The following is a 19,497-nucleotide window of genomic DNA, read 5'->3' as shown; positions in this document are numbered from 1 at the left end:
AGTTAGGCACATTAATTTACTCTTTCATGAATTCATACGTAACAATCTTATTCAACATTCAAGCAAACTATAGTCGGATCCTCACGATCTAAATTAATATAAACATAATATAATTCCGCACAAAAGAACGTTGTAAAAGATCCTGGTATCAGAGTTAGCAGCACGATTCTAGAGAAGCAGTTGCACCTTCAGAATTCTGCATCAAAGACAATCAAGAAAAAACACTCAGGTATACTTACAAACTTATTCTTAAATAACAAAATGACTAAAACTCAAGAGGAAGTATCTAATGAAATAATAGACGGTATTACCACTATTAATGATATCGAAGATGAATCTGGTTTCATAGCTGATATCATGATAAACAGAAAAGCAATAAGAAGAATAAATTTTACATTATCTGAAAAACATAACTTTGATAATAATAGAAAAATTAAAGATATTTTCTCAAGAAAAAATATTACTTATTTTGGAAAAATGATTGAAGAAGAACCTGTACCTATTGAGCAAACAAAAGGAGATATATTAATTCCTATAATCAACAGAAAACAAATAAGCGACAGAATTAAACAAATGAATGAAAAAGACAGAACTAAAATAGCTTATGTACACATATCAACCATACAAATTATATTCAAAAGTACCTTCATGGGATGTAATACACCTATTGAATTAGAATTAAGAGACGATAGAATAATTGATAAACATGAAAGTATAATAGCAAAAGGAAAAGGAAATTTAGCTGAAGGAAAAATTAAGTTCGATGTAAACATTCAATTAGGTTTAAGTCTGAAAGATAAAGATCTAAATAAAAGCATTACAATAAGATATGAATTATTAAGAAGAAATTTTATGTATAAAGGAAATCACCCTTTTATGGTTACATATCAAATTAATTATGCATTAACAAATTCTCATCACAGTATTACTTTTAAAACTGATGATAGAATATATATAGATAAACTTTTTGAACCTCTATTAAGCCTAGAAACACCAAAAGTATTTACTAGCCAAAGATATATCGAAAAAGAGAAATCAACTTTAGAATTACCATCTGTTTGGATACCACGTATAGAAAAACCAATTTCCATTACAACAGGTGAAACATCTAGTGAAAGTAATGAAATAAAAGATTTAAAACAAATGATACGAACTCTAAGTCAACGAATTTAATGAATAAACTTGGTAGTATAGTTTTTAGTAAATTCAGAAACATAACTCCTAAAATAATATATAGTGAAACACTAGAATTAGAATTAGAAGTAATTAACCACGAACATAAAACCTACCAACTAGAATATATAAAGGCTGAAAATTACGATAAAATAAACTCGAAATATTATACTCCAAAATATCTGAAAAAGTTAAAGAAGATGAAGAATTATCCATAGTTGATTAGTATAACAACGAAACAAGAAAAAGATTTCAGAAAAGAATATGGAAAAAACAAATAGAATTAGAATTAAAGTTATGAGTTCTAGAGTACAAATTAAGTGTTCTAAATTAAATACTTTTTGGAAAGAATATTTGGATAGAAGATGGGAAGCTATTAAAAGGCATTATGAAACTATAGAACAACTTAAGAAAGAATTAAACGAATTAGAAGCCGGATTAGAAAAAGAAAAGCTATATCCTAAGGAAGCGTGTAAGCATATTAATTGGATAGTAATTTTTAATAAAGAAATTAAGAGAAAAAAGTACTTGATCCATAAAAATTATTTGAGTATTAAAAATAATTTTAAAACTATAAAATATCATTCTAAAAATCTTACGATTTGTTAAAAAACTCATGGATTTATCAAATATTAAAATTGGAAAAGAAGGAATCACATCCAACAAACCATTTATACCATTTAATCAAACACTTTTCGAAATACCAAAAAAATTTACCCGATGAATCAATTTACAAGATTGATGTAGAAAATATTTCAGAAAAACCTATAGGAGAAAAAGTAGAAATATTAAACTCCACATTAAATAATATTATAGAAATTCTAAGTTTTCTAGCGTTAAGACAACTTCCAGAAATAAAAGAAACAATTTTAGAAAATATAACAAAATAAAAATAGTAAAACAAGACACTAATCATGAACATGCCAGCACAAGTGCTATAAAATATGAAGATACAGAAGAATTTTATGCAGATCAAGAAGAATCGAGTTCAAGAAAAAGGCATAAAATAGTACCACCTCTTCGCATAACATAATAAAAAAGTTTTACCATGGATTCTAAAATTCAAATGAATAATTTTTCAAATAAACTTTGGAAGAATCTTATAAATGAAAGCTAGGAAAGAATTTCGCAATCAACTAAAAATATTGAAGAATATGAAAAATATCTTGAAGAAGAAAAAGACACTGAAGGCATAGAACTTTTATCATCTATTATTAGCATACACAAACAATTAGTAAACAGCTCTTTAAAAAATATTAAAGAAATTTCAGCAAAGCTAGTAATCTGTTAAGCACACATTGCTTTGGGCAAACATTCTATGCAAAATCTATCTTCAAGTAATATTCATTATGAATTATAAGCTCGATGAAGGCAAGATCATATTTATGAAAACAACTCTTTTGAGTATATGAAAAGCAAACAACTCTTACGAGTACATGAAATAGCTTTTTAAAGTAAAAAGCACCAAAAGCATACAAAATATTTCTGCAGGTATTTCAACAATGGAAGCAGTTATCAAGCAGATTCAACACCAATTACAACAAAAAAGAGAACAGATTCAAACACAGCAACGACAACTATCAATTTTTCAGAGGGAGGAGGAGGAATTACTAGAAACCTTAAACATTTTAACCCAACAAAAAATAGTCAAAAAAGAAACCCCAGAAAAAATCAAGGAAGAATCACCTTCATTAACAACACCCTCATCATCCACATCAACACAAACACCAAATTCACAAACACCGCATAAACCAACTATCATTAACTTAGAAGAACCAGAAACACCCAAAAAACAAAGTTGGTATGAAATGACTGAAGAAGAAGAACAATCTCAACAAACATCGTATCCAGAAGAACCAAAGAAAAAATGGTATGTCATCTTTGACGGACCATCCAAAGGAATATACAACAACTGGGCAACAGCAAATCAGTTTATATTAGGCAGAAGCGTAACGCATAAAAGTTACAAAACTCTAGAAGCAGCAAAGGTAGCATTCAACGAAGCATATAAAACAATAGCAACTCAACCAGCCAATGAAGCAAAACGTTCAGGATCAGGAATGGTTAATCTTAACCATTATCTTTATGGTCAAACAGCAAGTCTAAATGCCATGAATAGGATGAAAAGTATTCTCTCTACAACAGAAAAAGAAGATAAGAAGAAACCATCCACACACAGTTTTCAAAGGTTATGGGATAACCTTGTTAATTACAACGAAAATTACGCAACAATGATGTTCTATCCCAAAAATAGGAAAACTGGCCCTAAAGCAGTTTTCTTACCAGAAGCATCACCATTAACAATATCAGAATATTTCGTCCATGGATTAATTGATACCTTATATATCGATGGAAGAACACTTCATGAAATCAAGGAACTCCCTCAAAGAATGCAAAAAGCAATAACTAGATACAGAGACAATTTTTCAAAAGAAAGAGAAATATTTCTCAGAATGCATTCAAGCTACCCAATATTTAATGAAGACCAACAGTTACTTGTCTCATCATTTACAATAGCATATCTCAGAGTAAGCAATGGTAATTATCCAACAAGAGACGAAGCATTAAAAATAACTCCAACAATCGATCATCTGGTGTCATCACTAGCAAGAGTCTATTTCGGATCCTCAAAAATAGGAAAGGGCCAAGAACAGCAAGAAAATATGAGAATCAATTACGTTCACAAAAATGTCTTAATCTACTCAAGCACTATTGAAAAAATTGATGAAAAAGGTCTCAATCTAATCAATAATTTTGAAGAACGCTTTGAAGCATTCACAGGACAACTTTCTGCTCTTCCAGAAGATATAAAAAGGCATTTATGTAAACAGATATCCAGGGCACCAAGGCACAGTTGCGAATACTGTCAAGAAGAAGACACATTCCTAGCATCATAATCTCCAACATTTGTCTTTTTCAGCGTGGAAGGGATGTAGACTAAAGATAACAACGAATATATAAGTGGACCCCAGTGGACCTCATCAATAATGTAACATTATGTAACGTGTCCTTGTAATTATTGTATGTAAATATGTGTGTTTAATGTACTGGCCATGTGGGCCATAGGAACCAATAATGTAAGTTAACGTGTATGGTTTATGTTTAAAGTTAAATAAGTGCGTGGGCCACATCAATAATGTAAACGATCAATAATGTAATAGATCGTAGTGCGTGGGTCCTAGAGCATCTGTAAATAGTATTATGGCTCGCCTATAAAAGGAAGCCTTGGTTGTCATTTGTAATCAGGTTAAGTTTGATAATAAACCTCACTGGTTTCTTTCTGTTGAGTCTTTTAGATTCTGAATAGCAAGAAACCAGTGAGGTTTATTATCAAACTTAACCTGATTACAAATGACAACCAAGGCTTCCTTTTATAGGCGAGCCATAATACTATTTACAGATGCTCTAGGACCCACGCACTACGATCGATTACATTATTGATCGTTTACATTATTGATGTGGCCCGCGCACTTATTTAACTTTAAACATAAACCATACACGTTATCTTACATTATTGGTTCCTATGGCCCACATGGCCAGTACATTAAACACACGTATTTACATACAATAATTACAAGGACACGTTACATAATGTTACATTATTGATGAGGTCCACTGGGGTCCACTTATATATTCGTTGTTATCTTTAGTCTACATCCGGGGGGGGGGGGGGGTGGGGGGTGGTTTACTTGGCCGTGCCCTTGGATCCGTTTCAAGGTTTCCTCTCAGGCAGCGATGGGGGCGGGATTATTATCGCTGCATCGGCATAGTCGAAATGGGAGATGATTGCAACGGGTAGTTTAGTCCCACTCGGGTGATCCCAATCCCTGTTCAAAAAAAAATCACATGAGAATCTATTTACAATCACATGTGATTAAACATGCGAATCACTTATGATTCTGTATTGGTAATCACTTGTATTTTTAATCACTTATTTATTATCTACCAATCACCTGTGATTCTGCATTTGTAATCACTTATGATTCTGCATTGGCAATCACTTGTGATTCTGTATTGGCAATCACTTGTGTTTTTTATCAATTATTTATTATCTACCAATCACTTGTCATTCTGTATTGGCAATCACTTGTGTTTTTAACCACTTATTATTATCTAACAATCATTTGTGATTCTGCATTGGCAATCACTTGTGGTTTCAATCACTTCTTTATTATCTACTAATCACTTGTGATTATATATTGTCAATCACTTGTAATTCTGTATTGCAATCACTGTAACTTTTTATAAGCAACACATGTGATATAAGCATGTGATTGTAAAAGGCAATCATGTGATTTCTACCAAGCAATCAAATATGATTATAACAAAATAGTTCTCCATGTCATTGGCTTATCTAATCACATGTGATTGAAACACTTCTTTATCACAATTGTATGAAAATAACAAACATAAAAAATGTAATGCAAGCATTTCATAGGAACATCAGAATTTCACAATTGTACGAAAGAGAATAAAAAATAAAAAAATCGTTCAATAATTCAGTAGTAGCATCAGATTTCTGAAGTTTTGTCTTGTTCTTTTGCTTTCTTTTATTTGTCACAAGTCCTCTGAATGTGATCGTCACGTCCACATTTACCGCAAGTGAAAGGACCCGTTCATATACATTATAAACGATTCACAATAGTTGATTACATCGCGAGGTATTTGACCTCTATATGATACATTTTACAAACATTGCATTCGTTTTTAAAAGACAAACTTTCTTTACATCGAAAATTGACAGGCATGCATACCATTTCATAATATCCACTATCCAACTATAAATTGACTTAATAATAATCTTTGATGAACTCAATGACTCGAATGCAACGTTCTTCGATATATGCCATGAAAGACTCCAAATAATATCTTTAAAATGAGCAAATGAACAGCGGAAGATTTCTTTAACGCCTGAGAATAAACATGCTTTAAAGTGTCAACCAAAAGGTTGGTGAGTTCATTAGTTTATCATAATCGATTATTGTGATGACCCGGGAATTTCCGACTAAATTTAAACTTAATCTTGATATGATTTCGATACGATAAGCAAAGTATGTAATGTTGAGTCTAGAAAATTTTGAAACAATGTTCATATTTTCAATTGACTTTCGACTGTTTCCGATGATTCACGAACCATTGCTTGTAAATATGTGGATATATATAAATATGTGTATATATAAATATATGTATAATATATATAATAACATGAACATTAATAAACTATTATATACATTTATTGTTATAAATAAATATGTACAATAAAATACATTGTAATAAAAACTATTATTTTATATGTATATATATTTTAATCATTTAATATATATTTATGTGAATAGTAAATTTTGTTATTTAAAACTGTTTATATATATATACATAGTGTATATTAAATATATTTAATTTTGAGCTTAAATGGTAAATGTCTGTAACTTTCGGTTAACGTTTAATTATTTTAAAATAGATCTAATATATATATAAGAAGTTCTAAAATAAATGTTGTTTCAAAATTTGATTAAAAAGACAATAGTTTTGATAAACATTTTTTTTACCATTTCAATCTAAGTTTTTGTACTCCGTACATATAAATTGGAACAGAAAATAAATATTTTTCGAACCTTTTTGATTAGGTTTCAAACAGGTAATGAGTGAAATAATTAAATATGTTTAATCAAAAAAATTGGGATTTTTAGGAACACTTTTATATGTTAACTGTTTAGCAATGGACACAATATAATACTCCGTGAATTAGATATTATTATTAAAGAAACCATTATTATTTTTTTATCATTAATAATATTATTATCATTTTTTATGATTTTTGTATCATTATTACTTATTATCATTATGGATATAATGATGATGATGATGATGATGATGATTATTATTATTATTATTATTATTATTATTATTATTATTATTATTATTATTATTATTATTATTATTATTAATATATTTATTAATTATTAATATTAATCTAAAAAAAAAGTCAAGAACTAGTACCATTCCGTTACCCATTTCAATCCAACTTTTTTCAAATTTTGTTTTCTGTCTGTAATCTGTTAGATGTCCATTTCACAACTCAATTAGGATCAATGCAATCACTCTATAAAAGAATTATTCTGCAATTCATTAAGTAAAACATAAAAAATCACAAAATAAGCTCGACACTATGTACATTCATCTTTTTCACCATATTTTGATTTCGAATGAATTTCCAAAATGTAATAATGCAGTCTTGTTAGGAATCGTCTATCTAAACTATCTGTAAGTTTTCAATCTTCAATTCTTTCTATCAATTTCTAATTTGAGAGTCAAAGTTTTGGTTTTCAAAGTCAACTAAGTGTTCTTGAATCAAATTCGAGTTTGTTTTGATATCTCCAGTTAATTTGATGATCCATAAAGTTTATAGGAATGATTTGCAACACAATTCATGTTGTAATCATAACCTATAACACTCTTAATCTAAAAAATCAATTTTTGAGTTCTTGAGTTCTTCACAGTAATATACACTAACGTAAATTCGAAACAAATTTCAAAAACTAAAAATTCAGAGTTGTTAGGAATCATTTACTTAAACTTCCTGCAAAATCTCAAGTTCCAATTCTTAATAACGAATTCGAATTTGCGAGTCAAAGTTAAATTGTCAAAAGTCAGCTGTTTTGTTCTTGGAGAAATTAGAGCTTGTTTTGATGTTTTAAGTTCAATTGACGATTTCAATAGTTTTTAGGAATGATTTGAAACATGTTTCATGTTGTAAAGATTGTCCAAAACGAACTCAAAATTGAAAACAAATTTTTTTTCTTTAGCTACAAGCAAGCAGTAGGATTTTTTTTGTTTTTTTTTTCTCATTTTTTTTATATCATACACACATTTTTATTTTTTGTTTCATGTTTGTTTAGAAGTCCTAAAACCATTTTGATGATTGACTATTAAGAATGAAGTTGTTTGATTGTTTAGATTTTGGTGAAGAAGATGAAGTGGGTTGAAACATGTAATAGATAAGTATTTGGGTTTGTATTATAAATCAGAAAAACTGAAATGGAGGAATGGTTAAGGGTGTTGATGAGTGAGCGAGAGGTCTCGGGTTCGAGCCCGGCTTGGTGCAATCTTTTTAGAACTGACTCCTAAGGTAGTTTTATACTTTTAAAAATTATTATTATTATTATTAATATTATTATTATTATCCTTAGTCAGGTATTTCTACAATTATTAATTTTGCAAAACAAAAGATATATATGTAAATATATTATTACATAAAATATACTAATATTATATAAAATTATGTTTCAACTAATATTATTGATATAACATTAATTAAATATCAAATAAGTATCATAATATGTTATAAGAATAATTAATACATAACAAATATATAAACTTAATTGATTTATACTATAATGTGTTAATACTTGATATAGGTTCGTGAATCCGAGACCAACCATGTATTGTTCAATGTCGTCATATGTATTTTTACTACAAAATACAGTATTGTGAGTTTCATTTACCTTTTTACCCTTTATATTTTTGGGCTGAGAATACATGCGCAACTTTTATAATTGTTTTACGAAATAGACATAAGTAATCGAAATTACGTTCTATGGTTGAATGATCGAAACTGAATATGCCCCTTTTTATTAAGTCTGGTAATCTAAGAATTAGGGAACAGACACCCTAATTGACGCGAACTCTAAAGATAGATCTATCGGGCCCAACAAGCCCCATCCAAAGTACCGGATGCTTTAGTACTTCAAAATTTATATCATGTCTGAAGGAGGATCCCGGAATGATGGGGATATTCTAATATGTATATTGTGAATGTCGGTTACCAGGTGTTCAATTCATATGAATGATATTTTTGTCTCTATGCATGGGACGTATGTTTATGAGAAATGGAAATATGAAATCTTGTGGTCTATTAAAATTATGGAATGATTATTTATGTTAAACTAATGAACTCACCAACCTTTTGGTTGACACTTTAAAGCATGTTTATTCTCAGGTACGAAAGAAATCTTTCGCTGTGTATTTGCTCATTTTATAGATATTACTTGGAGTCATTCATGGCATATTTCAAAAGATGTTGCATTCGAGTCGTCGAGTTCATCAAGATTATTATCAAGTCAATTATAGTTGGATATATTATGAAATGGTATGCAAGCCTGTCAACTTTCGATGAAATAAAAGTTTGTCTTTTCAAAAACGAATGCAATGTTTGTAAAATATATCATATAGAGGTCAAGTACCTAGCGATGTAATCAACTGTTGTGAATCGTTTATAATCGATATGGACTTCGTCCGGATGGATTAGGACGGGGTGTTAAAATTATGTTCATCATTTTAATAGACCACAAGAATTTCATTTCCAGTTCTCATAAATATACGTCCCATGCATAGAGACAAAAATCATTCATATGGTGAACACCTGGTAACCGACATTAACAAGATGCATATAAGAATATCCCCTATCATTCCGGAAAATCCTTCGGACATGATAAAAACAACATCGAAGTACTAAAGCATCCGGTACTTTGGATGGGGTTCGTTAGGCCCAATAGATCTATCTTTAGGATTCGCGTCAATTAGTAGATCAGTTTACTAATTCTTAGGTTACCAAGCAAAAGGGGCATATTCGGCTTCGATAATTCAACCATAGAATGTAGTTTCGATTACTTGTGTCTATTTTGTAAAACATTTATAAAAGTTGCGCATGTATTCTCAGCCCAAAAATATAAAGGGTAAAAAGGCAAATGAAACTCACCTATTGTATTTCGTAGTAAAAATACATATAACGTCATTGAACAAGTGCAAGGTTGGCCTCGAATTCACTAACCTAAATTAAGTATATATATTTATATGTTGGTCAATATTTGTATAGCAATTTAGGTCAGGTCATAGTGTAATCCTATCCTATAGCTCGAGTCTGACTCAACGGTATAGTAACATGTTATATTACTCATGCTCAATTAAGATTCTAGTAAAAGGTGACGTGTAAAACAACGTAACACAAATGGTTTCATAATCATAAAATAGTATTTTTGTTTTTAGAGAAAGTCAACACAAAAAGTTAACTGAAAAGTTAACGGAAAAAGTCAAAGTTCAAAGTCAAAAGTCAAAGGTCAAAGTAAAAATGAGGTCGCATGCAAATATACAATAACTTATACAAAAATGATTTTCGGTCAAACATGACTAAACGGGCCACTTCAGCGATTTTTAGAAAAATTATCGGAGCAACGATTGATAAACGGCCAAAGATAAAAGTTACACATTACTAAAAAGATTAAGCACAAATGTTACAGAAGTAAACCAAACCTAGAAAACTCGTAGTTGCCAACGCGGTTTCGGCGTTTCAAAGTTAATTTTTCAGCTTTAATAAATTTACAAAAGTGACCGAGTAGCCTACTTTGGAGATTTTTAGAAAATTCCTCGAATCTCGGATTGACAAACGGTCAAAGCCTGTAAATTCTCGTTACCACAAAGATATAACATGATTTTTGGCAAAAGTAAACACACATCAGGCCGACCATGACAACTGATACAAAACTGACATTTTTAAACAAAAAAGTTTCAGCTCTTTTCAGAATTTTAAAATGTAACCAAACAGTCAACTTTGACGATTTTTAGAAAAATCGTCGAGACTCGAATTGACAAACGGCCAGAGTCGTTTGTTAGACCTTACAGCAAAGAATTCAGTGGTATTTTTTTAAGTCTGAAACAACGCAGATCAGCGAGAATTTCAGTTCCCGTTTCGACATTTCATCAAAATTTGCAAAACTTCTTTTGTCCATAACTTGACAACCGTTCAACGAAACGAGACGTGCTTTATATGAAAATTCATCTACTCAACGAGTAGGATCCAAATAACCACTTTTTATAACCCAGAAAATTAGTTCACTAATTATCATCAGCAATTTTAATTACGAAATTTATTATGAAATTTGTTTATTTCATAACTTTCTAACCGTTACTTGGATTCAAGCGATTCTTAAACCAAAATTCAACTATTTTTCGCTAGCTTTCCAACGACATGCATATCTTATACCTTATCTCAACCGCATATGTAACTAATTCAGGATTCAACATAACCTATCTAATGACAATATCAAAAGTACAAGCATGCATAATCCAATAAACCCGAGCACTAGTCAGGGATACACTATTAATATGTAAAAGTTAAGTTATGAGTGCTCACATATCAATATTGAGATTCAATATTGCAGGAAAGGTACGTAAACACAACGGAGACGATAAATACTAGATTGACCTCTCGAGCATACCCTCGAACATTACCCATCACCTCCATAGCTATAACCCATAATTTCCTTTGCTCTTCCCCGCTCGAAAAAATCCATTTTGAAAATAACTAGCTCATGACCTCGTCGAAATATTTTACGTATAATACTGCTAATAACACTACCTAATAATACCAACACTAATATTAATATTAATAAGATTAATATTGATAATCTTAATATTATTAATAATAATAATATAATTATATATATACATAGAGAAAGAAGTCGTGAGATTGAATGAGAAGCTGAACCAGTTTTCATTCGTATATAAACACAATGTTTGCCCACCTACCATCATTCGACTTTTAAATTGCCGACACCCACGTTCTTACATTACACCATAAGTAAAATTTATATATTATTTAATATATATTATATTTAATCTTTAGAATTAATTAAATATTATATTATATTTACGTGCGTAGTAAAAATGTAATTTTTGTTCAAATGACTCGTACGTTGTCATTCGACTCATATACCACTTTCGGTTTTTCGAGCGCACTTTCGTACGTTTAGAAAACTAGCCTTTTACGTTACGCGACGTGTACCCTTAATAATAATTTGACTTATTCATCAATAAATTACTTTATGAAAATGTATCTTATACAATTTGAGCGTCGTGGTCATTTGCTTCTATAAATCAGTGACTCGTTGTTTACCAAGATATATTATTTTAAATTGGGACGTTTTATGACTAAATTAATATATATATATATATATATATATATATATATATATATATATATATATATATATATATATATATATATATATATATATATATATATATATATATATATATATAATTGTAAATTTGTACCTAATAATTATATTTGAAATATTTTAACTAATGATATAATATTTAGCCTTTCAAAACCAAATAGATTTCAAATTTCGTTTTAACTCGTTTTTAAATAATAGTAGTTATTTTGCCAAATAATGTTTTTATTGTGAAAACTAAAGGGTTGCTTTATCTAGGGACATGAGTTAATCAAGTAAAGTATATTTTTGAAATTTAAACGGAAATGATTACTAACTTTTGACTAACTCACGTTAATGACACTTTTGTAAATCACTTTTATTAAATATTCCGGATATCGTTAAAAGGAAAGGTTTTCAAAATCAAAGTGGACCTCTTAACAGAGACTCGTAATCCTAATTCAATGTATCTGTTAAGTCAATCATTTGATAACATCTTCTAATCCCATCGATAACTATTTGAATACATATTTCGAAACAAATACGTTTATGTAAAGTATTATACGTCTAATACTTTGTTACTGTTTTCAAGTTATAATATATACATATATACATATATAATCATATCCGCTCCTATAATGGTTCGTGAATCTTTGGAATTTGGTCGAGGTTAAATGAATGTATGAACACAGTTTAAAATTCTTGCGATTCAACTTACAAACTTTGCTTATCGTGTCGGGAATATATAAAGATTAAAGTTTAAATTTGGTTGAAAATTTCCGGGTTGTCACAGCAAGTAATCTTTCTCTTTTTTGTTTTCCTTTATTCCCTTCTCTTTTCCACTCATTAGACGCTTATCATTTGCACATCCTTTGTAATTTTCAATGGGTGGATTTTGTATTTCTATTGTACTAGGCTTTGAAACTCCAATCATGTTTCCTATTATATCATCTTTCTTCTTTGACTGTTTTGGCACTTGAGATTCAACTTCTTTCTTCAACAATTTAAGTTTTTTTAAGAACCACTTGTAGCATCTTTTCATCACTGCCAATAAGTTCCACACAAATCATAAACAATCGAGGTGATTACATTAACAGAATCTTGTACAACTATGTTTTCATTGCCATATCCATTTCTCCTTGATCTTAACTCAAGTGGTATTATGTCACTTCTCCAACGTCTCATTATGTATTTTTCAGGGATTTCTTCTATGTTGTTTTTCTTTAAAACCCAAAAACAGTGCCTACACAGAAGACCAAATCGTAGATAGTGTCTACATGTACATACCATTGATCCGTCTTTGCTGTTATGAAGTACCTTCAAACAATATATATATATATATATATATATATATATATATATATATATATATATATATATATATATATATATATATATATATATAATCAATCACATGTGATTGATAAAAAGTTTTTATGGGATGGACCACTCACAGGTGATTACATATATAAACAGACATGTAAATTATCTTCACAGATTCTGATATAAGTAGCTACATTTTGAATCAGCAATCACATGTGATTATATACATAAATATAGATGTAATTAAATTTTACCTTGTAATGGAAGAACTGTTTTTCTTCATTCGAGCCCTCTTTTGTCTTCTATTTTTTCTCTTTAACAACGTAGATCTCCGTATCTTCCTCCTTGTCCATTTTATCCAATAAACAGCTATACAATGCTTCATAAATCTCTTTTTGAATGATTGCAAAAATAGCATGTGTGTAAACATTTAATGCATGCTTTTCAATTTTCAGCATAGTTAACAATTTTGGATTTTTGTTGATTGTCTTTGTATCTAAAGATTCTTGCTTTGACCTCTGTTTTAATATTGCAGATTCAAAGCCGTCCATAAAAGTTAACATATTTGTTGTTGATCTTGTAAAGTTTGAAAAAAAAGCATTCTCACTCTCTGATCTTGAAGTAGTTCGCATCAAGCCAAAAATTTCAGTGTCGATAAAATATGATGGTATCTAAGTTGATCTAATATCAAACATATGTTTGAATCAACTGTCATTTTTCATTGAGAAATCATGCATCAACTTTTCCCATCTTTCTTCAAAAACATTTGGTTCAATGTACATATTCCAAACAAGCTTATTAAGTCTATTCATGAAGTCTTTTTCTACTTCGTCTTCAATGTCTTCAATAGTAGGAATTGCTTCTTGAATCCGTAATTACATATGATTGTTTAATCATTCATATTAAGAAAATCATGTATCATTAAACATATCAATCACATGTGATTAAATACATTTATTGTTCAATAACAAAATTCATACCTTTGATGACACCTTTCGCATAATGTGTCACATGCACAGTCTATGTTTTGTTGTCTTAAAAACCTCTTTTATGGCTATCGCCATTGATTTTGTAAGTAACTGGGGGGGGGGGGTTGAATAGTTACTTAATACGTTTTTAACACTTTTTCGATTGATCACCAAATTCGATTAACTATGATCAACCAACTCAACTCAAACTTGATGTGTGTAGTGTATATGTTCAAAATGATGAATAAAGTAATGTAAAGAACATAGACATAAGGATTTATAATGGTTCGGGTGGATGTTAACTAATCCACCTTAATCCACTCCCCGATTACACTAATCGAGATTTGTTGCTTCACTAAGCACTTTTCTCCAAACCCGGCGGAGATCCGATTTACAAGTCTTCAACTTCTTTGGTAGACAACAAACCTAATCTTTCTATCCCTTTGAAAGATTAACTCCAAACTAGATCAACTTGTCTTCACCTTGGACAAGTATTAATCTCCAAATAAGATTAATCAACTTCCTAAGTCTCTTTAAGGAAGTAGATCACTAAGCTAGCCTATGCTTCTACTAATTGAACTCACAAGATTAATGATTTTGATTAGTAAGTTTACAACAACCAAATTCTATATCTATAAGATCATATAATCTTCTTTTGCTTGATCACATTTGAGTAGTAATTAGAGCCCTTGTGATCTCTGAAAATAAGCTTTTGAAATATGCAAGAGGGTCAGCTTCAAATGCTCTTCAATGCTTGTCTTTTATAGTAGGATTCAAAAATAGCCGTTGTCACATGATTGCCAACATGGTTGACCGTGGTTCGACCGTGCATGCTCCAGTCCAAAATATGTATCCGTTGTATGAACGTTTGATTCAGATTTGAACACCACATTTTGGAACCTTTACTCCATCTAGCACCTGCAAAAGAAACCCAACATCCTATACAAGTACTATATACATTAAGTGTGTGAGATTTGGTCTTATTGAGTGAAAGTGACATAACACTCCAATAGTGGTAAACCAAACATTCTTGGAGAAGTGTCTTGATTGATATTTTGGAAAATCTCAGTTTGGTCAAGACTTAGTTAGTCACATTAATGCATTTGGTTCAATTCTAAAGGCTAGTCAATATGTCATTAACTTCCCAGTTTCAATTAATCACAAGTCATGTTCATTTTAAGATTATGTAGAGATTAATTAAATGATGTCTTAAGATAATCATTAAGTGTGTAGATGTGACGCTCGGTACAAAACCATCATGTGCGAATCGTCAACAACAGGTCCATTACACGGTATAATACTACATGCTGTTTTAAAACAAGTTTTGCATTCAAAAAAGGGTAACGTTTTACAAAAGATAACGCGACACAAAGGTCGTTACAAGCCATTATTCAAATAACATAAGTTATGAATGCAAGATAAAAGTTCCATGATTGAGACATCTCTAAGTAATGCAGCGGAAATCTAACACAGCGAGTCTGTAACAGCAAGACAGCAAGTCTAACAGTGGAAGAAACAACGTCTAAGCACCTGAGAAATACACGCTTAAAAGGTCAACACGAATGTTGGTGAGCTATAGTTTGTATTCAATAATGTAATGTAGACCACGAGATTTCGTATTCAAAACAGTATGAAAAGTATATGCTTATCCGTGGGCACCCGATAACTAACTTAACGTAATAACAATACCCCCTAAAAGTACACTTGGCGAGTGCGTATGTCCTCAAAGTATCAAACACCCGTTAAATGCTAGCGCGACTAGCCCGAGTGGGGATGTCAAACCCTATGGATCCATATCTAATATTCGCGTTCACCGGTTCAAAACCCAAATGATTAAACGTTACCGTGTTAAGGGGAATCTTTGTGCCGTTATATCACCCACGCATATGTAAAGTTTAAGTACTCGTGTCTGGTATGTAAAACATAAAAAGCGCATGTATTCTTAGTCACAAAAATAGTTAAAGTAAAAAGGGAAGCTATAACTCACCGTGAATAAGCAGTAAAAGTCGATATGAAAAGTATGCAGGTAGTAAGTCGGTCCGAAAGGTCGTCAACCTAAGTCAAAGGTCACTAAGTCAGTATATTGTCCCCAAAAGTTTAAAAGTGAATAAATTAAGTCTTAAGTATCATCATCGTCATCATCATCATTCATCATTCATAAAAGCTAAAGTAAGTTTAACAAGAATAGAGATCGAAACAATAGGCTAACTTTGGACAGCTGTTACGACCTCTATACAAATCGAAAAAGATGAGTAGTCAGTGGACAAGGCTCCTTATGTGAGTCCTCTAACCACTGTCCAATTTTCAGAACCTAACTCGACGTCGTTTGATCGTGGCGACGGTTTAAGTACGAGTAGGTCAGAAATTTCAGCACAACGTTACAAAGGCGGAGTGACTTTCGGAAGGCTATAAATCCTAAACCACTTATCGGATTTAGGCGAGGCCTAAATGAAAAGTCATCTACTCGAAATGAACTATCTGAAAATCAGTTTTCCAGAAGTCCAGGAGTCTGATCGGACCCCGAAAAACAGCAAACAAGTGCTTCAGTGGGTTACTTGGTGCTTGATGCTCATCACGGTTCTCATCCTTGATGCGTGTAAGCTTCAAGTGTACAACTCTTTGATGTCTTAGCATCACTTTGACCAAGTTTCAACCATCAACACACAACTAAGAGTAAAAGCTAACATTCTACAAGTTTTGAACATCAAGGTTGCCTCTTTATTGCATAAACCTAATAAAGCTTCAACCTTTGTCCTTTTTACACAAGTTAATACATCTTCATCATATGAGATGATGAAGACTTGATCTTTATCATCACAACAATCACAAAAAGGTTCCAAGTAAGTGAGATCTACAATAATAACTTAGATCTCAAGTATTAAGAAAACCCTAAGCTAGAAAGCTTGGATCTTTACAAGATTAATGAGACCATAAGCTAGAAAGCTAAGATCTAGTAAAATTAATAAGACCATAAGTGTGACGATCGCTCCAAATCCATATGGACTAACACGTCATTCATTGATTTCATTACGAGGTATTTGACCTCTATATGATACATTTTGTAAACATTACATTCTTTTGATAAGGCACACCATAAATGTATATTTAAATCAAAGATTTTCGACATCTGATGATTTCTACATATAGACAATCACCGTATATAATAGTTTACAATAGTGCTTTCGTTGACAATGCAGTCAAAATAAGGTACATGGTGATGAATTGGTGAATGCAACGTTTTCTTGAAAAATATGCCATGTAAGGCTCCATGCACATAGCTTGTATATCATATAAGCAAACAGCGGAAGACTTCTAGGGAACCTGAGAATAAACATGCTAACAAGTGTCAACACAAAGGTTGGTGAGTTCATAGTTTTAGTATTTCACATAATCTGTATATAAAAATGGATCACAAGATTTCAGTTGTTTCATCCAGAAACGTTTATCAAAATGTTCTACAAGAATGAGCACCCTGGTAACCAAGCCTTAACGTCTATAATAAGTACCCCTCGTTTAACATGCAACCAACATGTACAATACACGCAATCCAACGTGTACTAACTTCAAATAGCATACGTCTGTTTTATAGTTCAGGCTAGAGTTTCTTTCTATACCTGGAACAGACGGGGATGTCAAACCCTATGGATCCATATATCTCTATTCGCGCTCATCGGTTCTTATAACCGACAGTTACTAGTTACCAAAGCTAAGGGATTTTCGGTTCAAAGTCGGTGTAGAATTTAGTATGTACTTGTATCCATTGCGTTTAAAATAAAGTGCATGTATTCTCAGCCCAAAATATATATTGTAAAAGCAATTAAAAAGGGAGCATATGAAACTCACCTTAGCAGCATATAAAGTTGTTCATCGTAATGTGATCGAAACTCAGAATATCAAATAATCGTAGATCTCAACCTAGAGAACATAGGTTGGTCAATAAATGTCTATCAAGCTAGGTCTGGTCATAGTGTATCACAATCCTAATGCTCGAGATCGACATACAAAAGTTATCCAAAGTCATTTCAAAAAGTCAATTTTGACAATAGTTCAACAAAACGAGACGTACCTTATTTAAGGATTCATTTACTCGGCTGGTAATATTTAAAAATCCATTTTATCAATCTTGTAAACAAGTTGTTTAAATCTCAATTGCAGATTCAAAAGCAATTTCATTTAACGTCAAACATAATTTAGTTGATCATATCTTTTAATCCGTTCATCAAAATTATTCGATATCTAAATGAAAAATTATTGATTTTTCGCCAGCTTTCCAAAAACATGTATATCATATACCTTTTACCAGTAATATATGTATTTAATTCGTGATTCATTATAAACTGTTTATCGATGAAATTTAGCATACAAGCATGTATAAATATATATACTCGAGCATTAGACATGTATACACTATTAATTTATAAAGGATAAAATATAAGTACTTACGTATCAATATTGAGATTTAATATTGTAGGGAAAGTACGTAGACGCAACGAAGATGATAAACACTAATTTGACTCACGAGCAATACCCTCGAACAATACCCATAACCTCCTTAGTAATAACCCATAGTTTCCTTAGCTTTGACTCATTTGAAAACTTGGTTTGAAATAACCCGAACCTACTCACGTCGTAATATTTTATGTATAATATTATTAATAATAATATCAATACTAAAATAATAAGATTAATAATAATATTAATCTTAATAATAATAATAATAATAATAATAATAATAATAATAATAATAATAATATATATTTATGTATAACAGAGAGAGATTGAGAGAAAGTGGGTAAAGAGTTCGGCAGAAACCTGGGCTATTTATAGAATAATTCCTGATTCTGACTCCCATGCGATCGCATGGGTTTTGTGCCTATTTTCCATGCGATCGCATGGCCCTCTGATCCAGCTCACAAACTTTTGTTTTCTTGTTTGTCGACATAATATTTAATTATATATATAATTTATATAATTTATATAATTAATTATATATTATATTAAATTCATGTGCATAGTTGACTTGTAATTTTTGTTCCGATAAGTCG

Source organism: Rutidosis leptorrhynchoides, chromosome 4 (assembly GCF_046630445.1).
Source record: "Rutidosis leptorrhynchoides isolate AG116_Rl617_1_P2 chromosome 4, CSIRO_AGI_Rlap_v1, whole genome shotgun sequence".
Classification (NCBI taxonomy): Eukaryota; Viridiplantae; Streptophyta; class Magnoliopsida; order Asterales; family Asteraceae; genus Rutidosis; species Rutidosis leptorrhynchoides.
Note: the sequence above shows the minus strand (reverse complement) of the source record.